We start from the raw sequence: 25,182 nt of genomic DNA on the forward strand, positions 1-25,182 counted from the left end.
ACACCCTTATGGAGAGGGTAGAAAATGTATAAATCTTTTTACCCTGTCTATCCATAAATGTACTCTCTTTGTCTGTAGGGAACAGTGAAGTAGAAGGTAGCTGCCTGGGTGATTTGTCTGCAGAAACTGCTACAATAGCAGGGTCTGCTGGAGGGTTTCTGAAGAGAAACTGAGATTGAGGGGGATCTTTATAAAGCCAGTCAGGTCTCTTGGAAGCTGGTGGTTGAGATTCAGGAGCCTGGAAGGCTGCCTAGAAGGCATCTAGAAAGGCTGGTTGCACAGGAGGGACAGCAGAGGGGAAAGGCTGGTCCACTGGCAACAGTTCAAAATACCTTCTTTTAGTGTCAGAAATTTCTGAAACATCCCATTGGAAATGTCTCATTAAATTGATAGTGTCCCCAAAAGAGAATTCTTCACCAGGGGAATCAGATGCCAAGGAATCTTCCTCTTGGGTAACAAAATCCTTAGGAGATTCAATTTGAGATGAATAAGAAAGAGATTCATCAGATGAGGAGATGTCCTCTTCAGATTCAACCAAACAGGGGCCAGAGACAGGAGGTTGAGCTTGTTGAAAAGCTTGAAAGGCCCTGAACAAGTTTTGGGAGAAAATTTCCCAGTCACTAGAACGTGGAGTAACAGAGTGCTTAAGCTACTGTTTTTGCTTGAGAGGTCATGGAGATTTAGCAGGCTGCATGGCTGACTTTGGAGAGATAGGAAGGGGAGCAGATGGCCTAACAGAATCAGGGAGCCATGGTTCCCTCTAGCCATCAGGCCCTGATGGCTCACAAACCTCAGCAGATGCACCAAGGATTTTCACTGAACCAGTGTCCAATAAGGTTCCTGGCTCTGAAGGTAAATCTGAGATCCAAGGAGTCTCCGGGCTCTCACTCACCTCTAGAGACTCAGTGAATGTCTGAGTTGTAGAAAGTGTTCCAGGCCTAGCTCTCCTGGCCTTCTTTTTAGGCGGCTCATCTGATGGACCTCCTGCACCCTCCATACCTAAGGCCAGGTGTCGGAGCCTATGATTTTCGAAATATATTTTCAAGGAAGCTAAAAGGCTTCTAAGGGTCTTAGGTATAAATGATTGGCAAATAACACAGTTCTTGTAATCGCGCTCCTCCCCTAAGCAAAAGACACACTGGTCATGAGTGTCCATGTGTGGAATCTGTCTTCCACAAGCATACATGCCCTTCCTAGAAGTCATGAAAAGCTGGAATAGAGAAAAATGCTAACAATAAGGTAAGAATAAATCAACTTATCTGTAAGCAGGCAGTCAAATGATAATGAACATACAGTAAACACCTCTATCTGGTGATTGGATGTCTGATGATCATTGCGGCAGGAAAGTTCTGACTTGGGTACATGCAGATGACCCATTTATAGCTGATGTCTGTTTATGGCACTAGCATGCTACATCGGACATACCCCTTACTGAAGATTTTGGTATACTGTCTGGATGTACAGAGCTACAGGCAGCCATATCAATACTGTAATGAATACTGCAGCATGAGAATAGAAGGACATTCCACATTATCATGGGAATTCGCAATTCTGCATATAGCTCCTCCAAGATTAACAAAGCAAAGACTACACATATTAAATACTCTGCAATAGTTGTTATTGGCTCATGATCTGAAATAGTTATTGAATGTGTATCTAGGCTTTCAATTAAATGCTAATGTTCCTGTGAAACATAATTTCCTTTCTAGTCTACTCCATTTACTGTACCTTGGGAATATGTAAATTATCTCAGAGTTACTACTACTGAATTCATGTCTTCCATACCAAATAATTTCATAAATTTCTTCAGAACTCTACCCTTTTTGTTATATTTTCCCTTCTAGGTCCCCCAGATGCATCATCACTGTCACAAATCAAATTGCAGTCCCCACCTATGTGATATTCCCTGCTGAAAGCTGATTATTTCTCCAAAAATGTTCTTAAGCTCCATAATTAGCAGTTTTAGGTGGAATATAAATAGATGCCAGCGTAATCCTACTCCCTTGCCAGTAGACCCTTAATACTACAAATCTATCATCTTTTTTCCCCATTTTCTATCACTATTGGAGCTTCTCTAGCAATTAGTACACATACTCCCCTTTTCCTTTGTTGCTAACAGGCAGTCGAATATCCCTCCTGGAATCTGTTATCAAAGTCACATGTTTATTTGCTCTTTGCACTTCCTAATGGAATTCAGTACTCTTTCCTGTCTATATCTGTGAGACCATTCACATTCCAAAATAATGTTCTATATAGCCATTATGATAAGAAGCTATTATTCCCACCTATTATATATGACAATTTTTTAAATGTCTATTTCCAACTTTTGTGTTACATGTACACACTGTCTAGCAGGTTAATCTTTTATACAGTTGCTTCTTGTCATCTCCATTTGAACCAATGTTACATTTTACAAGGCTTTTGATTTAAATGTAAACCCTGAAAGAAAATAATAGAAAAAAACACAAGACAAACACACACCCAGGACATATTAACTTAAAACACACACACAAACTATGTACATCTTCAAATAATGACATTTAACCCATCTGATAGGAACAATTGTCCCAAATCGACAGCTGCACACACAGGCAAAACATATCATAAAATTAAGGTTATCCATGTTAAGACGCATGTCACAGTCTATGCTTCTACTTACAGGAACTGCTGTCTGTGCTTGTCTTATCTTTACTTCCCCTCCTAGATGTGAAAAACAGCTTGTATGTTTTCAGAAGACATTGACGTTTAGCCTTAGAAAAGTGTTCTGGCTTTTACTGCATAGCAGTTAGCCTTTCTCCACAAATGTACATATGTCCTCAGTTTCAAACTTCTCAAAATGAACATTTATTTGCTAAAGGAAAACTTTTCTTTACATTCCACTGTTCTCTTACTTGTTTACACACACATACACACAGACACACACACACACACACACACACACACACACACACACACACACACATAAAAACGTATTAATTAGTAATTAATTAATTGTTAGTAATATTCTGAAGACAGCCTGAATCTCCCACCTGTCTCTCAACATTTCCAGAGTGCTGGGATAAACTTGCTTTTGTTCTGCCTGGATTACAGTAAGTAGTTATTTTCTACAAAAACTCTACTGTCTCCAATTTCTAATACTCTGCCCTTCTGCCACAATTTTGTCAGGATCAACTTTTTCTACAGATACTGTTGCATCTTTACTTATACAAGTATTGGCTGCTTTCTCATGGCCAGGTTTGGAGCATACCCACAATGTGTCCTTTCAATTAACAAATCCTACTGTGGAATACCAGTCCAGTTGCTTATTTGTGCTTCCATAAAATTAATAGAATCTGCTCTTTCCAGTTTCTCTGGTACAACAGAAAATCTCAGGTTTTCCCTGTGTGCTTTGTCTTATAACTCACGTTTTTTAAAACAGCTCTTCTTGAGCAGACTTGTACTCAGAAAGCCTTTTCTTCATTTTGACCTCTGTTTTTGAAGTTTTATCAGATAACCTGAATAGCTTTCTTTACAGCCTCTTCCATTTTTTCAGTCTTTTGCTGTTTGAGTTGACATACTCATTCAATGTTTAATTTATTTTAACCAATTGTGAGCACATATGATTTATTTCTTCCTCTAGATTTTTGGAAGCTATGTCTTGCACCAAAGCTGGTATTTGAACTGCTTTTTACTGAACATCTGCAGGATTCTTCCCAGTCAGTTTTTTCTATCTTTTCTAGTTGATTTTCTTTCAGGCTCTCCAAGTTTCTGATTTGCTGGCTTCCTGACAATGTACTTACAAGCCAGAAACAGAATTTACCAAATCTGGCAAATTGGCCACTATCTCTCAGTTTGTCTTTTCACACTTGGAGAGCCGAAATTGAGCTGCTGATTAGTGTACAGCCATATTGGAATGCTCCAGAATTTAAAATCTTAGTATTAGTTACACTGAAATTCTTACCTTAGCATCATGGCAAGTACCAAACACAACTTCTGTCCATTCTGCAAACATTTGGGTTGCTGCTTTTGGGATAAAAACCTCTTTTAAAATACTGCTTTGCTTATGATCATGCTACCAAGAATGAAATGTAAACTTTAACCTCAGTGACATCACCGTAGGGAAAGAGTGAGGTGAATCCATACACTTTAATGGGCACACCACCGTACATGCATAGAGACCCATACGTTAAAGTAGGGTTGCCACCTTTTCAAATGCTCAAAGTGGGACATTTTTTGTCGATACATCAGATTTTGCAGGGCAAACATACCCATGGCCAGTACAAAAGACATAAGTTCACTTTTGTGCCAGAATAAAAGCTTGTTCTTGTAGCATTTGAGTTGCTTATTCTGTTTATTATAATATGTAGGTGTTTCAGATACAAAATAACTGTTTTATGCAACTATTAAAGACAATATAGGAAATATTTTTGTCCTAAAATGTCAGGACATTTGCCATTTTTTCAATTTTTTTGCAGGACACAACTGCCCAAAATGGGACTGTCCCTCACAAAGTGGGACAGGTGGTAACCCTACGTTAAATTGATGCCAGTGAGAGATGTATTAGCTTTCATCTAAAAATAGACTAAAAAAAAAAGCTATACGAAAGACCCAAATGTTCTATAGGACAGTCTGCTAAATGCTGTGATAGACCTACAACCAAGCTTTTTTTGGTAGTTGTGACCCCAACCAGAAGAATCTCAGATTTAGAGGTCTTGCAGGTCATCCCTGCATACCTGGTCTTTCACAGAGAGAGGGATTCTTAGAGTAGTCATTCTGTTGTTCCAAAGTTTACTACTGCATAAAATCTCTGTCAATCCATCTGTGTGATGTCTGCATTTCTCTCCCATCCTTCTTTGCTGCTGTCCTTAATTTTTTAATACTTTTTGGTTGTTATATTGCTTCTTCAATTTATTTTAAATTTCCACACAGCAGCTGCCACTGTTGTGTCTGTGGCACTGCTGCAGACCACCAGTCCCCCAAAGGAAACCAACAGCAGGGGAACCTGCAGCTCAGCCTGCCACTGCCACCTCCCCACTACCATCCTTATGGGAGGCTAATAGGCCCTCAGTCCTGCCCCTGATGGGGCTTTACCATCCAGAAACACTGCTATTCCTACCTGTGGATCTGCCAGGATGAACAATACATTACCCATAGGTAGCTTACAGACATGGTGGGGAAACTGCTGGACCTGAGAAATGAAGCCCACATCAGCCACCTGGAAAGATTCTTCTTGTAGCTTGCAGAGTCATATCCCTGCCTGCCACTAGCAGCCCCATCAGAGCAAGGAACATGTATTCAAAGAGCACAAGGTGGCAAGCAGACTCTAAACGGGTCTGACAGGCAGGCAGGATGGTGTTGGGAGGATCATACCCACCCTAGCCACATCTCAATGTCCCACTCCCTTTTGTGTCATTGTCCTCCCTTGTATGTTGCCCAATCTTCCCCAACACTATTGTCTTCCCTTTGTCTCATGTCTCCTGATCCACTGTACTTGTCACTTTCTTTTTTTCAAAACAGGTTTATTGTTTTAACATATAAGAGAAATATCATAACAATTTTATACAAGTAATTAAAAATAGGTATTATTATAATATTCAACAAAACAACTAAAGTATTTACAAAGACATCCACTGCAATCAGATCAATTAATTAAACTAAAATACCGTGCTATTACTTGTCACTTTCTCAGTGTGTCAGAATCTCCCTGACATTCATGTCTGTGTTGTATGTTTGTGCTCTTGACTTTGCTATTTATCCTAACCAATAAAATAAATATTCTAATGGAAGGATAACAAACAAATGTATCATGACGCCTGAATACAAACAGAAAATGATTGACTTTAACAATTGGCTTAGTTTCTGGTGTCATACCAGGAGGATCCAGTACCTGACAGCCTGGGAAGATATGATTGACAGACCACAATGCTTTGCCATAGATGGCTTGCATCTGTCTCACCTGGGCTTCAGGATTCTGGCAAAGGCTCTTGCCTCCCCTATAGTGCCTTTTTAGGAAAAGTGATGAGGTTAAAACTACCAACATAAAAATTTCAACAAAACACAAATTAAGGGTCATGCTGCTAAATGCTAGGAGTCTAAACATGAAACTGCACTCATTGCAAGCATTCCTAACCCTGGAAAATGCTGACATCTGTGTGGTCACAGAAACCTGGTTCAAAGCTGTGGACAGCACCCCAGCCTTACCTGGTTACTCATCCTATCATACATTCGGAGCCCAAACTGTGGGCAGTAAAGCCAAAGGAGGTGGAGTTTCAATATATATTAAAGACATACACACCTCCAGGCTGGTCAAACAGTATGACGCACAGGAGACACTTCAGATGCAGTTAACTACTGACAAGACCCCTATACAAATAATAGCTAGCTACTGGCCCCCAAATCTGACCCAAGATGCCCAAACTGCTTACCTAGACCTCTTAGAATCTATCAAGATTCAACCCTTTACCCTGATCCTGGTTGACTTTAACTACTCAAACATAGACTGGAAGAATTACTCTTGCCAGAGCACAAAACACAATACCCAGAGATTCCTCAATTTTGTAAATATAAATGCTTTGGAACAGCTAGTCGATACCCCCACAAGAGGTGATATCTTGGGACTTGGTATTAACCAACATGAGTAGCCACTGCAGCATCCCTGCAGTATCATCCTCCCTTGTAAGATCCGACCATAAAGCGGTCACGTTTGAAGTCACCATCTCCCCCAATCCCCCTCTAGCTAGGGTCAATCAGAAAAACTTCTCCAAAGCTGATTACAGCCTCCTGAGGGATGGTATAAACAGCTTCACAGCCCCCTCCCCCTCTCTAGGAAATGGCACCAGTATCCAAAACTATACCAAATTACTATACAAACATTTATATAGATGCATGAAATCAGGAATACCTGAAAGGCCTAAATCATCCACCGAAAGTAAGAGTAAACCTGTCTGGTGGACATTCTGCAATAAATAAACTCTATAACAGAAGAAAAAAATTGCTGACCAGGACCAAGAAGGAGTAGGTGCCCAATTGGAAGCAATCTCTCCTTAGCCTAAACAGTCACCAAAGCCATGGATGATGGGAAGACAGTGAACACTGCACCATGTTGCTTCCATTGTAAGGAAAGCTTTCTACATGGCCCACCTCATAAGTAAGGGTACCTCATCCAGTGACAAGGAGGTCTTAAAGTACAGTTGTGTACACTTACCATAAATGTAGATATTCAAGTGTATTCACTGTTGCAGTCATCACATTTGGCCCTCCGTCGGCCTAATTAAAAAAGTCTTGGGTCCTGCGTCGGTTGCTGTCCTTTCTTCCGTGACATCAGGTCGTCAAGGGTATAAAACATGCAGCCGACGCCATTACATCAGTTTTTCTTGCCCCAGATGTCAGGTGCCCCACTAATGGGAAGCAATTAAATCTATAAATATACAAGGTTATACCTCCAACAAAAAAACAAATACACCAAAAAGCTTTTGAGCATAGTAAAGGAGAGTAGAGGTATACCCAAAAGAAGTAAGGGGACTGGAGGGAGGGTAACCAGGACTGCAACAGTGAATACACTCGAATATATATATATATATATATATATATATATATATATATATATATAACACAAGCACTCAGGTCACTCCAAGGCAAGTACAAATATGACTCAGTCATTGTCCATGCTGGTGTAAATGACCTGAGACGGACCACCCTGGACTACATGAAAAGAGACAGAGGAGCTCTCTGAGCATGTAGCCCAGGCCAGTATGACCCTGACCTTGAGTAGCATCTTACCCTCACCAAGAATGTTGCCACAGTATGAAGACAAGATTATCAATTTCAACAACTGGCTTAAGTATTGGTGTCATTCAAAAGGGATCCAATGCCTGTCAGCCTGGGATGACATGCTCGACAAGCCATGATGCTTCGCTAGGGATGGCTTGCACCTGTCACCCCTGGGCTTTTGGATATTGGCAAAGGCTCTTGCTACCCCCATAGTGCCTTTTTTAGGCAAGGCTCAAAAGACAAACCCACCTCCATAGGTATCACAAGGGATAAGAAACTAAGAGTAATGCTACTCAATGCCAGAAGTCTAAACCTCAAGATGCACGCACTCAAAACTCTCCTTAGCATGGAGAACATCGATATCTGTGCATTAACAGAAACCTGGTTCAAGGCTCTCGAGAGCACCCCAGCACTACCAGGTTATACCTCATACCATGCTTTTTGGCCCCAAAACTTGGACCGAACCACAAAAGGAGGGGGAGTATCAATATTCGTCAAAGATACCCACACCTCCAGCTTGGTGGCACAGCACGAAGCATCAGAGACTATTCATGTGCAACTAACAGTGGGTAAAACTGCCTTCCAGTTTATAGCCTGCTACAGTCCACCCTCCCAAACCCAGGAACCCCACTCAGCCTTCCTGAGAACACTGGAAAATATGAAGGTCTCTCCAAACACCATTATATTGGGTAACTTCAACTACCCAACCATAGACTGGGAGCATTACTCTAGCTCCAACACCCTAGCCCAAAGGTTCCTAGAATTTATAAACTCAAATGCTATGGAACAACATGTTACCACTCCCACAAGAGGGGAAAACATACTGGACCTGATCATCACCAACATGGGGACTCTATGCTCCAGATCAGAAGTGTATTCCTCACTGGTAAGATCAGACCATAAACTAATCTCACTGGATATTCACATCCCGACCCCACCCCATGCCCAGAAAACCACAGTGAAAAACTTCTCTAAAGCAAATTTTACACTCCTCAAAACCGAGGTGGAATCCTTCAAAGCCCCGGCCTCTGGATATCTGCCCAGACCACAAAATCCTTTATAAACGCATTCTATGAACACCTTCACGAATGCATGGATCATGCAATCCCAAATAAAACCAAGACCCAATCCTCCAAAGGCAGACGTCCTGTCTGGTGGACCCCGGCCATAAACAAACTATACAATAGAAGGAGAAAGCTACTACATGTTAGAGCAAAATCCCAAAATGGGAAGGCATCTCTGATCAGTATTAGCAAAAAACTACGGGCACTCATAAAATCGTCTAAGGCTAGCTTCGAGAGAAAAATTGCACAGGACACTAAGGATAATCACAAGGCTTTCTTTAGTTATGTTAGTAACCTGGGTGGGAATTCCCAGATATGCTCAGAATTAGTCCAAAATGACAAAAAATACACAAAACCCACAGATATTGCCAACATCCTAGCTGACAGGTTCAGCGCAAACTCCCCCCCCCCACTAAAAGGGCTAATATCTATCCCAGCAGAGTGCTGCCCCCCTGACATCTCAGATGCTCAGGTAAGAGCTGCCCTCTCCAAAGCAAGAAACACACCATCAATGGGACCAGATGGTGTCCCGGGCTGCGTCCTACATGAACTCCAAGAAGAGCTAAACCGAAACCCAAACCTAAAACTATTGTTCAGTCTCAGCCTTACTACAGGATATGTACCCAAAGAGTGGCATACAGCAACAGTGGTCCCTCTCCACAAAGGTGGTACCTCAACAGATCCTGGAAACTATCGCCCCATAAGTCTCACTAGCTTGGTCTGCAAAGCTATGGAAAGGATCATCATGGACCTTATAAATAAAGATATTGGGGACCTACAGACACTGGATCCTACCCAGTTCGGCTTTGTTAAGGGCAGATCCTGCCTCTTAAACCTGGTCGATTTCTTTGAAACAGTCACCAACACCATTGACAAGGGGAAGGTGGACCACACAGCCTACCTGGACCTCGCAAAAGCCTTCGATACAATACCCCACTCGGGCATTACAGATAAGCTCACCAGCTTAAATATAAACCCCTATGTCACTAGATGGATTGCAAACTGGCTCAAGGACAGAACCCACATGGTTAGAATAGCTGGAGCCATGTCAGACTCCAAACCAGTTACAAGTGGCGTCCCACAAGGCTCAGTCTTGGGACCTCTCTTGTTCGGTATATATTTCTCGGAGGTACAGGCCAACATGGAAGGACTGTGGCTGACCAAGTTCGCAGATGACTGCAAACTGGGTGCCATAATAGACTCTCCAGCCGACACAAGCATCCTCCAAAAGGGCCTCATAGAAACAGACAACTGGTGCCAGAGCCATGGCCTCAAGCTAAGCCAAAAGTGTATAGTCATCCCCTTTGGCAAAAACAAAGTGGCGACAAATTACCACATAGGTGGTAATCCATTAAGTACAGAAGAAGTAATTAGGGACCTGGGGACCCAAGTTGATAGCAATCTCTCATTTGACAACCACGTAGCCAAAGTGGTTAGAAAAACATTTTATATAGCCCACCTAATCATGAAGGGATTCACATCTAGATCAGGGGAGGTCATCGTGCCTCTTTACTCATCCCTCATCAAGGCCATAATTGAGTACAATGCCCCTTTTAGGATGTACCTTACCAGACACCTGCAGCAACTGGAAATACCCCAAAAGCACCTCACCAAGAGGATCAAGGGGCTCAAACAGATGCTGTATGCTACCTGGTTAAAGAAACTCCAGCTCTACTCAGTGGCATACCGCCTGCTTAGAGGTGATTTGTGCCTGACGTATAAAGCCATGTCCAACCCAGAATTAATGGACATGCTGCACCTCAGAAAATCCAAATCCCATCGAGCTACGCGCTCGAGGGACTTAAACCTCAGCACTGAAATAAATAGGACATGCTGGAGGGACAGATTCATAACCCAGAGGCTCCCTTCATTCTGGAATAAAATCCCAATCCAGGTTAGGCAGAGTCCCTCATTGACTCTCTTCAAGAGGAATCTTGATGAGTGGATGGGAGATTGTTGGTTTACCCCGGGTATTACTTCTGTGTCACTGTTAGACAGAGGCACAGTATACTAACCTCGAAAAAGGGCATAGCAAAATTAATTTAAAATGGGTGGCGAAAGCCATACACACTCTGGCTAGGCTTATAAATGCCCTAGGGCAGATAGCCTAGTATGAACCTATGAACCTATTTATGGTAAGTGTACACAATTGTACTATGTTCTTCTTGTTTCACTGTTGCAGTCATCACATTTGGGTAGATTCCCAAAGCTAAGGATGGGAGGAGGAATTTAGATAGCATTAGGGCCAGCTATAAGGCCCTGCAAGACTGCAGTAGTAAAGCCAGCTCTGGATTTAGAGAAAATTGGCAGATGGTAATGCTTGGTGAAAGTATGTACAGAACTCCAGGTAGCAGCTTCTAGGATGTCCTTGTTAGGGATGCCTCTGATAAAGGCTGTAGAGGTAGATGCAGCCCTGGTTGAATGGGGTCTGATCCCCATGTGGGATAGGTTTTCCATGGTGCTTGTAGCAGAAATGAATGCAATGGCCTATCCATTTGAAAATGGTTTGCTTTGAAATAGCCTTTCCTGCCCCTGCAGCAAATGCCACCAGCAGTTGTACAGATTTCCTTTGAGGTTTAGTCCTGTCCAAGTAGAATCTAAGTTGTCTGTGCACATCTAAGGAGTGCAGTATCCGTTCCGCTTTGTTCTGTGGATTAGGAAAGAAGGTTGGCAAATTAATGGACTGATTAAGGGCTACACTGGATACCACCTTGGGCATGAAAGAGGGATTGGTTCTGAGGGACAGCCTGTCCACATGAAAGATGATGAAAGGCTCCACTGCCATAAGGACCTGTAATTCAGCTACCGTTCTTGCTGAAGTGATTGCTAAAAGGAAAAATGTTTTCCAAAAAAGGAATTTTATGTCTGCAGTAGCAGCTGGCTTGAAGGGAGGAAGGGTGAGTTTCTCCAATACAAAGTTAAGGTCTCAGGCTGGAGTTGGATCCCTCCTGGGTGGTCATAAATATTTGGCCACTCCGAGGAACTGCTTGAGCAGTGGATGAGAGAAGAGGGGAGGCTCTGTGTTATAATGAGCTGACATGGCTGTGGCATGAATTTTGATGGAGGAGAAAGACAGGCCCTTGTGAAGCATCTGAGTTAAGTATTGTAAAATCTGAGGTAAATTAGGCACTGCTGTGCCTATCCCTTGGGATTGGTTCCAGGCACAGAATCCTTTCCATTTTTCAGCATAAGATTTTCTAGTACTAGGCCTCCTAGCTTCTAAAATGATATCCATCACTGGTTTACTGAGGGATGGTAAAGGAGAGATTAGGTAATTAGCCAGGCTGCTAGGTTCAGTGTTTGAAGCTGAGGGTGCAGAATCTGGTTCTCCTGCTGAGACAATAGGGTAGGAGTCTGAGACAGGTGCCATGGTGCCAACAGTGACACACTGTGCAAGAGGGGGTACCAGTGTTGGTATCAAAATCATCCTTGGTTTGCCCTGTTTGATCTTTAGTAGTACTTTGGAGAACAGAGGCAGAGGAGGAAAGGCATAAACTGATAGGTTTTTCCAACTGAAGGACAGAGCATCTACTTTCCAAGCTTGTTTGTGGGAAGTCCTTGTGCAAAATTTGTTCAATTGATAGTTCTGGGGGGAGGCAAACAGGTCTATATCTAGACTCCCCCATTTGCTTGTCAACATGTTGAAAATTCTTGGTTCCAGTTTCCACTCATGTGGGTCCATGAGGTTTCTGTTTAGTTTGTCTGCCAGTGTATTTAGTTTTCCTGGCTAAAATTGAGCTTGTATATGCACTTGGTAGCTCAGGGCTGTGTTCCACAATGCCATGGCTAGTCTGCAGAGGGGGTAAAAATGTGTACCCCCCCTGCTTGTTTATGTACCACATAACAGGGTGTTGTCCGTCTTTATCATTAATTGTCCTGGAAGAATGTGGTCCTTGAAGGCTGTCAGACTATTCTGTACAACTAACATTTCTTTTTGATTGATATGCAGGTGCATTTGACTTGGGTACCATTTGCCGTGAATGCACTTCCCCGCCAGGTGAGCCCCCCATGCATAGTCTGATGCATCTGTTGGTAGGGTTTGGGCAGCAGGGAGTAGTGTGAATGGTAGTCCCTTGTTTTGGTGGCAGGCCTCTGCCCACCGAAGGACTCTAGGCATAGGCAAGGTATGATAGGAATCATTGTTTCTAGATCCTGAGAATGTTGACATCATAGGCTTTTTAGATACCATTGTAGTTTCCTCATATGCAGTCTTGCATATGGAATTAGAAGAATGCAGGAGGCCATGAACCTCAAGGCTTGTAGTATTTGCCTTGCAGATAGCAGGGTTTTTGTGGCCACTTGTTTGAAGTACGTTGTCAAATGAATTTGTTTCTCCACCATGAGGAAAGCAATCTGGGAAGTTGTATTCAAGCTTGCTCCCAGGAATATAATTTGTTGACAGGGTACCAGGTGTGACTTCTTTTCATGTATGGTGTACCCCAGACAAGTTAGTACCCTTTGTATAAAGGCCAGATGATTCAAAAGTATGTCCTGGCTTTCTGCCTGAATTAGACAATCGTCCAGGTATGGGTATATTTGAATATTTCTTTGCCTGCAAAATGCAATGACTGGAGCTAGGCACTTTCTGAATACCCTGGGTACAGTAGATAAGCCAAAGGGCAGTGCAGAGAACTGATAGTGCGTGAAGCCTGCTTTGAAGTGTAGGTATCTTCTGCAAGATTCCCTGATTGGGATGTGCAGGTATGCTTCCTTTAAATCTAGTATTGCCAACCAGGCGTCTTTGCCTAGCATAGGGAGCAACTGGTGAAGAGTCAACATCTTGAATTTTGGAATCACCAAAAAGGTGTTTAGAGTAGACAGGTCCAAGATAGGATACCATGAATTGTCTTTTCTGGGTACCAGGAAAAGTCTCGAGTAGAAAGCATGTCCCTTTTCCCCTTCTGGTACCAATTGAATAGCCCCCCATGCTTAAGAGAGAAAATCCTTGCTTTTGGGTCTCTGCCCATTGATTTGGGGGTAGATCTGTCCACCTGCTTGGTGCTGGTAACGTGTGGAACTGAAATCTGTATCCCTGGGACAATACATTTAAAACCCATTTGTCCTGGGTAATAGGACACCATGAATTGTCTTTTCTGGGTACCAGGAAAAGTCTCGAGTAGAAACCTTGTCCCTTTTCCTCTTGTGGTACCAACTGAATAGCCCCCATGCTTAAGAGAGAAAATCCTTGCTTTTGGGCCTCTGCCCATTGATTTGGGGGAAGATCTGGCCTCCCGCTTGGTGCTGGTAACATGTCGAACTGAAATCTGTATCCCTGGGACACTACATTTGAAACCCATTTGTCCTGGGTAATGAGTTCTCAGTTCTTGGCACGAAGAGCAATCTTTCCCCCCAAAGGGGCAGTCAGTTGAGAAGTGCTTGGAAGTTTTAAAAATAAGTCACTGAGACAGTTTACCACAGGGGGAGTTTTATTACTCCCAGATTTGGAAGTGGAGGCCCCCCACTGCTTAGTCCTGTGTGTACCCTGGGACTGAAGCGTGGGAGCTCTGTTGGATCTGGGTTTGGACTGAGAAGGTCTGGAAGAGGCAGGAAATGACCAATTCTTGGATGGCCAATGCCTACTAAACCTTGGAGGTTGTACTTGTAAAAAAATCTTTAACAGTTTGCATAGATTTAGCTTTTTCCTCCATCTTTTTAAGAACTTCTTCTGCCTGGTTGCCAAACAGGCGGTCCTGGTTTAAAGGAACATCCAGTAATTTTGCTTTAACATGATCTGGCAAGGATTGCTCCTTAAGCCAAGCATGCCTTCTAAGTTCAGACCCAGTTACAGCAGCCCTGCAAGATGCCTCTAGTGAATCAAAACCACATTGCAAAATATGTTTTCCAACCTGTTGCAGAAAATCCTGTAAATCCTTATTTTCAGCACAATCAGGAATCAACATCATTTTCCATTTAAGCAATCTAATAAAACGCTGCTGATACTTTAACATATGAAACTGGCAGTTTAAGGCCCTAATGGCCAAAGTTGCAGAAGTGTATACCTTCTTACCCCATCTATCCAGCGCCCTGGAGTCTCTATCAGAGGGGGTAGGATTTTTGGCAGTAATAGCTTTAATGCCCTTGGGTCCCAGTGAAATGGTCTCAGGATCCACAGTAGGATTTTTAAAAAGGAACTTGTGAGAGCGAGGGACCCTGTAATATCTATCAGGTTTTCTGGGAGCAGGAGGTAAAGAGTCAGGGGCCAAGCTAGATTCCGAAAAGGCATCATCAACAATGTCTAGTACAGGAAGTATGGTTAAAGGCCTGTGCTGGGGCATGAGTAAGAAATCCCTAAGCCTCTTTTTAGAATCAGAGAAATCCTGAATTTCCTAATGAAAATGCTCCATGAGAGTATGCAAGGTTTCACCAAAAGAGGAATCCTCTGGAGGAAAAACAGAGGGAATAGAGTCCTCAGCATCAGAATCCTCATAGGTAGATAAGGGCAAATCCTGATCATCAGAGGTAACAGAAAATTCAGAATTCTGGTCAAAAGTATCATAAGCAAACCCAGTCCTAGGTCTCTTATAGGGAGAAGGCTGGCTTCCCCTGATTAAAGTAATAAGGTCTTCAGCCATTCTTATCATTTGTTTTTTAGGCATAGAGGCCTGACCATGCGGTCTGGGCGTCAGTTTTCTAGGCATGGTTTGAGTTTTAGGCCTTGAAGAAGAAGATGGCATTGGTTTAATACGTAAGTCAGTAGGCCTGAATACACTCTCAGAAGCCGGTGCCTACACAGTGGCTCTGGACCTATCCAAGGTACAGACATCCACAGGTTCCACAGTTGAAGCATCTTGCGGCATACTGGGCTCCGAATGGGTCTCAGTAGAGGCCTGCAAATCTGAAGTAGCGGGTATCAGGGGCTGCGAAAGCACCTCACTGAGTATCGGTGAACTGGCGACTGGCTTAGGAGAAGTGTCGTTGGCAGCTTTGGACCTAGGCGGCCTGTCTCTGTCTTTATCTTTGCATTTCTTCGGAATGTCAGTAGTCAGATGGCTTACCGAAGACATATCAGGATAATTGAACCGAGTACCAAAATATTTAGAAGTGAAAATATACCAACGACGAATAATTCGTGCTTTAAATAAGGCACAAAACCGACAGCGAGGTATGTCGTGGTCAGGGCCTAGGCAAGGAATACAGTACAAATTAAAATCTTTATGAGGTATTTGCTTTCCACAAGTAATGCAGTTATTTACTTTTACTGACATCGGTTAAGAGCAAGAAAAAGTTTCCCCAATGGGGTACTTAGCTTTTAGTTGAAGACTAAGGTTCTGAAACTCGAAAACTAAAATTTCAGGAGTCGGCTGACCGGCACTTGTGAACTGCTTCTGCTTCGGGCACTGCATGGCAAGAAAGACTGATGTAATGGTGTCGGCTGCATGTTTTATACCCCTGACAAAGTACAGTTTTGTACCTACCATAAATGTAGATGTCCGAACTGGATAGCATCTGCAGTCATAACAAATGGGTTGTCCTGTCGTCAGGCAGCCCCCGGATTCCACTTCACCTCTCTGCTTGTCTTATGCCATTCCTCAGTGTTTCTTGCCCCAGATGCCAGTTGCCCTCTTGGAAGGCTAAATTTTGGATAAATGCCAATGTTTCCAAAAAGGTAACAAACACAAAAAAAATAAGCATGTGTACATATATACAAACAAATACACCATAAGAGACTCCCCAGCTAGCTATTAGGAGGGTAAGGGAAGGAGGACTGCAGATGCTATCCAGTTCGGACATCTACATTTATGGTAGGTACAAAACTGTACTATGTCCTTCATGGATGCATCTGCAGTCGTAGAATACCATAGCCAAACTAGGGGAGGAGGAATAAAAGTAGTTAGGATCCCTTGCAGTACAGCAGTGGCAAAGGATCTAGAATATAGAGGTAAATTATAATGCTTGGCAAATGTATGCACGGAGGTCCAAGTAGCGGTAGTGGCTATAGCCCTGGTAGGAGTAACAGAATCTTATGCAATTTCCTATCCATTTGGAGATTGTCTTCCTGCATAGGCTACAAAAAGCTGGTCAGAGGTATGCAGCATTCTTTCACCTCTGTTTTGTGGATTGGGAAAGAAGGTAGGTAGGTGGATTGCCTGGTTTAAAGACACTCTGGATACCACCTTAGGCATAAATGTAGGATTAGTTCTCATGGACACCCTATCTTGATGGAAGATTAGGAAGGGTTGCACTGCCATTAAGGCCTGTAGTGAGGTAATAGCCAGTAGGAAAGCAGTTTTCCATGACAGGTGTTGTAGATCTGCTGTTGCTGCTGGTTCAGCACAAAGTTAAAGTCCCATGCTGGCAATGGTGAGGAGGTTTTACATTCTTGATCCCTCTGAGGAACTGCCTGAGTAGAGGATGGAAAAGACAGGAGGATCAAAGCTGTATTCTGCTGAAATAGCTGATGCATGTATCTTGATGGAGGAATAGGACAGGCCTGTCAGGATGTTAGCAATATCTATGTTTGACACATCTTTTCCTCTAAATGACAAACCTTTTCCATTTTCCTGCATAGTTCCTTCTTGTTGAAGGTCTGCTGGCTTCAAGGATAATGTCTTTAACCCTTTGGGAAGGACTGGGTTAGTTGCTGCTATGTGATGTTCCAGGCAGTCAGTTGCAAGGTTTTTAGGTTTGGATGTATGATGTTGTAGTTGTTCTGAGTTAACATCAGAGGCATCAGGGTATTGACCACATTTTCTCAGACATGCTCCTCAGCAATGGGTACCAGTGTTGTCTTGGCCAGTTCGAGCTATCAGGATTTGATTTTCAGTAGTACCTTGTGCATCAAGGGAGAGGTGGAAATGCATATGCTGTCAGGCCTTTCCAGCTGAAGGATAGAGTCCACCTTCCATGCAAGTGGGTGGAATGTCCTTGTGCAGAATTTTTGAGCTGGTGATTGAGTGGGAAGCGAAATAGATCTATTTGTGGCATTCTTTCTTTGTATCGGTGTAGCATCCATTCAGGTGGTTTAACTGGATGTTGTAGCTGAGAGCAGGTCCGAATGAGTGCCTCCCTGTTTGTTGATGTACCACATGACTGTGGTGTTGTCTGTCCTTATCATCAGATGGATGGCTTTGAGGAATGGTCTGAATTTTGATTGCCAGTTTTACAGCATTTCTTTTTTGTATGTGCAGGTGCAGCTGGTCCTGAGTCCACAGTCCTCCCATCCTAGGTCTGAGTGATGGTTTGGCTTGCTCGAAAGTTGTGGAAGGGTAAGCCTGGGTTTGACTGGCATGCTTGAGCCCACCATAGGAACTCCTGTTTTAGGCATGGGATTAGTGGTATTTCTGTGTGTTGAGACCATGATGCCATGAAGCCCAAGGGTTCTGTTTTGTTTTGGAAAGTTCTTGTTTGGGATTAAATTGACTGTGTATCCCAGGTTGTAAATCTGTTGTTCAGGTATGGATAAATTTGGATTCCCTGTACTCTGCAGTTACTGATGCCAGGCATTTTGTGAATGAATTGATAGTGCTCTGATCCTGCAAGAAATCTGAGGTATCTTCTGCAATTTGGTCGAATGGGGACATGCAGGTATGCCTCCTTGAGATCTAGAGTTACCAGCCAACACTCCTTGCCCAGCATGGGAAGAAGTTGCTGTAGGGTCAGCATTTTGAATTTTGGGACAATGATGTATGTGTTTAAGATGGACAGGTCGAGAATAGGTCTCCAGTTTTTCTCTTTTCTTGACACTAGGAAGAGTCTGGAGTAGAATCCTTTGCCCTGTTCTGTTATTGGCACTCTTTCCACAGCTCTCATCTTTGTTAATTCCGCTATCTGCTGCAGAGCTTCTATTTTTTGATTTGGAGGCAGGTTTGGCATTCCTCTTTTTACTGGTAAGGTGTGGAAGTGGAACCGGTAACCTTGGTCTATGGTTTGCAAAATCCACTTGTCTTTTGTGATATAATGCCAATTTTTCGAGAATAAGGCTAACTTTCCGCCTAATGGTGCTGCTATTTGCTCCCTGGTAGGCGGAATCAGAGCCAAGTCACTGTGATTGTCCTGTTGCAGTGGCAGTGGTTGTGTCTGTGCCTCGGTTATTGCCTTGCCACTGTCGTCCTCTGTAGGCACCTCCTCTGGATTGATTTCTGCCCCTAGAGTGTCTATTCCTGCCCCTTTGGGATCTTGTGGAATCAGGAAAGGACCAATTTTTGGCAGGCCAGTTCCTGCTAAACCTTGGGGGCTGCACCTGTAAGAAATCTTTAACTGTTTGTACAGATTTTGCATTTTCTTCCATTTTCTTCATTACCTGCTGGGCAGGTTCCCCAAATAGACTGGCCTTATCCATAGGAGCATCTAATAGCTTTGCTTTAACATGATCCGGTAAGACCTGTTCTTTCAACCATGCATGCCTTCTTATCACTGTGCCAGTCATGGCTGATCTAAATGAAGCCTCCAGTGCATCATAGCCACATTTTAAGGAATGGTTACTAACCTGTTGAATGTTATTCACCATTTCTAATACATATTTCTTATCTAAAGATTCATCAGAGGACAGTTTTTTAGTTAACTGATCAAGCATGAACTCTTGGTATTGGATCATATGAAACTGACAGTTTAAAGCTCTAGCTGAGAGAGTAGCAGAGGTGTAAACTTTTTTCCCCCATCTCTAAGGACCTGGATTCCCTTTCAGAGGGATAGGGGTTTTGCTGTGGTCAAGGCTGCTGCCTTAGGCCCCTGGGATATAGTTTCGGGTCTGCAAGTGGGGGGGTATAGGTGGTGATGAGTGTCTGGCACCCTGTAAAATCTATCTGGTTTGGCAGGGGCTGGAGGTAAAGAATCAGGTGCAGGGCAGACATCATTAAATGCATCGTCCACAACAGGCAGAACAGGAGGTATAGCTAAGGGCCTATGTTGTGGTAAGTGCAGAAAAGTCCTAAGCCTTTTTCTTGAATCTGAGAAATCTTGACCCTGCCATTGGAATTGTTCTCTCATGGCATGTAAGGTTTCCCCAAAGGAAAATTCCTCTGGTGGAGAGGCAGCTGGAATGGATTCTTCAGCATCTGAATCTTCATAATTGGAAAAAGGAGCCTCTGGCTGGTCTGTAATGTCTGGGTCATCCGCAGAATCATCAGAGGACACAGGCTCGGGGGGCTCTGTTCTAGGTCTCTTTTCTGGGGGCTGAGAGGCCCTGTCTGGGTGAGATTGGGATCCCCTAATTAAGGATATTAAATCTTCTGCCAGAGTAAGCATTTGTGAACTAGAAGTGGGCCTGTGTGAGCGGGTTTTAACAGGCACTGATTTAGTAGATTTGGCTGCTTTAGCCCTGGCAAAGGCCTTAATAGACATGGCTGCAGGAGGCCAAGCAGCACCACGTGCTAGGGTAGAGACATCCAAAGGGATGGTGTCTGAAAAATCACTAGGAACCACAGTTGTAGGCAAAATTTCTGAGGCTGATTCAGGTAAGGTAGCAGGAGCCTCAGTAGTAGTCATGGATTCGGCTGAATATTGACCAGTTTTCTCGGTTTCGCCAAACCGAGACACTCACCGGCTTGCTGAACCGTGGTTTCGCTAAAAACCAAGGACCGCCAATGTCGGTCTTTTCTTTGGTTTTAACAATTTGGGTAGTCGGAGGATCCGGCGGCATAATGTAAATCTGAGCGAAAAACTGTTCAGCAAACTCCGACCGACGCCCCTAGCGCGTCGGGGTTGAAGGAAGCACAGGCCGAACAGGCTGCTACGTCGTGGTCTGGGCCTAAGCAAGGCAAACAGTAAGAGTGGAAATCTTTATGAGGTATTTGTTTCCCACAAGTTAAACAGTTATTGACTTTTTCTGACATCGGCTGAGGCAAGAAAGAGTCCCCAACGGGGTACTTAGCTTTTTAGAAGTCTTCGAAGTAGTATTCGGTAGTAGTAATCTGTGGATCTGACCAACCGGCACTTGTGAACAGCTTCTGCTTCGGGCGCCACGCGGCAAGAAAGACTGAGGAAAATGGCGTCGGCTGATGCCTTTATACCCGAAGACCAGCAGAGATGACGTCGGGTGAATTGCGACATCAGCTGAAGCCGGACCCAGACTTTGGAATCCGGCCGACTGAAGGGCTGCCTGACGACAGGACAACCCATTTGTTATGACTGCAGATGCATCCATGAAGGACATCCTGACGTCATGGAAGAAGGGACAGCAACCAATGCAGGACCCAAGACTTTGTTAATCAGGCTGTCTGAGGGCTACTGCAAGCAGATAACCCAAATGTGATGACTGCAACAGTGAAACATGAAGAACATCATCCCTGTTGTCATCCCTTATAAGGCCCATTATTGAGTACAATGCCCCATTCAGCATGTACTTCTCAAAGCACATGCAGCAGCTGGAGAGACCACAGAGCTTCCTCACTAAGAGAATCCAGGGCCTCAAAACTCTACCATACACAGATAGGCTAAAAGCCCTATACCTCTACACTGTTTCATACAGACTCCTCAGAGGTGACCTCTGCCTGGCATACAAGGTGTTCTCGGACCCTGCCTTGATGGGACTGCTGCATATCCACAAGTCAAGCTCCACTTGAGTAACCCAAACACACAGCCTCAACCTGGGACTTGCTGGCAGGACAGATTTGTGCCCCAGAGACTCCCCCATCTATGGAATAAACTCCCTCTCCACATCAAGCAGAGTACCTCTTTACCCCTTTTTAAGCGCAATCTGGATAACTGCATGGGAAATAGAAAATACATCCCTGGGATTCCACCCGTGTCCCTGCTGCCAGGGGCATCAGGTGCTGATTTCTCAATGCATGGGCTAAACTCTTGGCTATGTTTATAAGGGCCTCAGGGCCAATAGCCTAGTAATGTCCTATGATTCTATGAAACTGAGTCCAAAAACATATTTTTTTCATTAAGCACTTTTGTCCATACAACTTCAAGACTTCTTTAGGACTTCTGATCTGAAGAAGTTTTGCAGTTGTATGAAACAAAGTACTCAATTTTTTCTTTTTTTTTTTTGCTGAGTTAACCTTCCTTTGGATTATTTAATTTTATTGGTTGAGTTTTTTCCCTCGAAGATTTGAAGACAGTTGGTTTCTGTCTACTTATCCTAACCCTCTTTATTCTATCAACTTTCCTTACTTCCTTCTCCACCTTACCTTCTTGATATATAGAAAATGGGCACCTGCCCCACAAAACAGTTACTATCCTCCTCTTCCCTCTCTCATCATATTCATTCCTGAACTGTTTTTCTCTGTTTCCTTTTGCAAGCTTTCAGCTGTCCCCTTTACATACTCCGATTTCCACCCTTTAACCTGGTCAAAAACCAGATTTAATGTGTGCTGTCAGCACAGTTGCCTTTATCATCATTCCATTCATGTTGCCCATGAACGCACTGAGCAGCAGAGACATGGCTACTCCTGCAATGTTCACAACAGTTCCGCACTGTATTACTTAGCCACCACTGGTGAGTATTTTCCTTCACTGCAGGCCCTGCTCTTCCCTCAAGTTGGTTCTTAATTAGCTGCTTTTTTCATGAAGCTTTATAACTCTGATAACCGCCGATGAGCTTAGTGATACAACTCATCCTGAGGCTAAACAGCAGGCTTTATGTAATCACAGTGACCATGTTTTTGAATTTCAGGGAAGGTAAACTTATCTCATATATAATCCAAAAAACGAAGAAATGCTGGCAGTAACACAAAAAGAGGTTTAATCCAGAAATCCAACAATTCCTCCAGATAAAAAACACGAAGTACAACCACAAGTGAGCGCTCACTTGTGGTTGTACTTCGTGTTTTCTATCTGGAGGAATTGTTGGATTTCTGGATTAAACCTCTTTTTGTGTTACTGCCAGCGTTTCTTCGTTTTTTTGGATTTGATTTCTTGGTTGAAAGCTTGCTGCTTTTTTCAAGTTTTATCTCATATATTAGGTAATTGAAATTCACCTTATGGAGATATCTGGTCTCAGTTTACAGTGTAAATAGTTATGATAAAAGTTTATTTAAAAAATGTATTATTAGAGGAATGAAAGAAGGTTAAATAACAAAAAAAAGAAAACTATATTACTTTTTTAATCTTGTTAAATGAACAATACATAGCAAGTACCTGTGCAAACAATGTAAACACTGTCCAAAATACTTGCCTATTTGATATGTATAACTAAAACAGTGTACAAATTATGAATATTACACCGTCAGTTAAGTTTTGAATGTGCTAAAGTAAACATTGCTCTTAAAAAAAAACACACACACACTTTGCTAATGGGCTCCAAAGATTTTATTGCTTCAGCAGTCGTGAACCTGAAATCCACCATTAGAAAAGTCACAGAAGTGCAAAATAATCTTATAACAGTATTAAAAAAGTTCTTACATTCATGCACGCACACACACATACACACTTGCGCTACAAATTGTGTGCAGCACAGCTCAGTTGATATTTAATTCAGTGCATTTAGGTAACGTACCTCTGTTCAAGAATACAACCTTGCCCTATTTATTTAGTCTTTGTTTAATCTGAAACCTACAGCAGTTTTGGACACATTTGGCTTTTACCTGAGGGTCACCAGGCAGTAAAATACATTTGGAATCAACAACAACTTGTCATGAAGCACTAGATGACTTACTGTTTTGTTTGCCCTGAGGCTTACAGTTATCAGCTGCCAGATGACATCCATGTAACATCCAATATTTTTGCCCCTGTATGATATACTTGGATTAAAAGTGACCATTGACTGCTCTTCACATCACAAGCTATCACTATGGAAAATGACTTGCGCAGCAGGGTAAATCTCAATCAGGGAGTTTGAGCTTAAAACAAAAACAGGAAAAACATAGTGCTTTCTTTGAAGCTTGACACTCCTACAAACATACACTCCTATATTTTCAAAGAATTGTGCTCAGAAACCAAGAGGCTTTCTTGTCATTGAACAATATGCAGTTCATTATCTTGAGTGCAAGAAGAAACTTCAGTTCATATTTCCTGTACATATACATTAGTCACCACCCTGTCATTCTCTCCAAGACTAGTAAACTGAGACGCAATCAATTTCTGCATTGTCACTGAGTCGCTCAATAAGATTTAAAAATGTGAATTACCGCAGTATCCCCTCCCTAACCGCTCATGCAGTTAACCACTTCCAGCTCAGTTGAGGACTTGCAATCTTATCTTGGATGGCAGCTCCTGAAGTTACACTGGGTAAATAGTTCTAGTTTTCCTTTGTCCTGCCACACTTCACCCCCAAAATAAATACAAACTGTGTCCTTGTTTTCAAAGGATACTAAGTTGTGCCACCAGACAAAGGTATGCTAATCCATCCAACCAACGGTCACAACTGAATACTGGCAGCAAAGCAAAAGTGCAAGCATTGAAAGTGATTGAAAGTATAGTCCTCTTAACATCAGTCACAAAATGGTGACTACGCTTAGTGAACACTGTCTGAGACTGTAGTATCTTAGAAAATTCCCCTTAATCTAAAAAACAGAGATCTTGGAGTTAATATTTAAAAGTAGTATGGGTGCAACGACTCTACAATAATGCTTTAGTCAGATTTGCAGCAAATTTCAATATTCGACAATCGCCATTTTATGTTCAATGATAAGAGACTTCTCACACATCTGTCATGCAGTCACCAACTTTTTTACCCAATACACTTCCTAAAGACTGCTAGTTATAAGTGGAATTTCTACTCAAAGGAAAGATGCATTTAAAGTAAGAAAGGGTTCTGCTTATTTTTAGCATCCATATTACAGATATTTCTGACGTAAAACAGGCAAATATGTGTAGTGTTAGGTAAAAAAAAAAAAGTAACAGCAGACGAAACAGGATGCCTAAGCTACAAGAGAACTACTCTATAGAAAGAATGACATTTCTGTAAAATGAATGTTGGCATTAAAAACATAATTAAATTAAACTTGGACATGAAATGATGAAACACATACTTAGGAATAATTATTTTATATGACCAGATAGTGAACATCTTCAAAATGTGAAACATTGAGAAAACAGAATGAGAATATTTAAAGAACAGCTACATCTAAAAGCTGATCTTTTTTCCATCACGTCTTGATCTTCTTTACAATATTAATGTCCCTGAAACATTCCAAGTCTTTATCTATGCACCTCAAGCTTCCTAATGGGGAAGCCATGCTGTCATGGTTTAATTTTACAACCAAGGTTTCATGATCTCTCAATTCACTTTGTGTACCTTAAGATTCTATCAGAGAGGCACATCATTTTGGGGGCTTTGGCTTTCCTTTCAATTCTGATGGAATTGACGTGATTTTTTTTTGCCTCCAGAAACCATGTCTAACAAAAGTGCCATTTTACATCTTTTGGTGACTCCCTTTCATTATTTTAGTAGCATTCTGTTGAACAGCCTCTAAAGTGCCTTTGAATGTCAGGCTTGAAAAAGCTAACTTCATTGCTACTGTTTAGCTTAAGAAGTGAATTTCCA

This window comes from Protopterus annectens, chromosome 7.part0, assembly GCF_019279795.1.
Source record: "Protopterus annectens isolate FY-2018-M chromosome 7.part0, PAN1.0, whole genome shotgun sequence".
Lineage (NCBI taxonomy): Eukaryota > Metazoa > Chordata > Ceratodontiformes > Protopteridae > Protopterus > Protopterus annectens.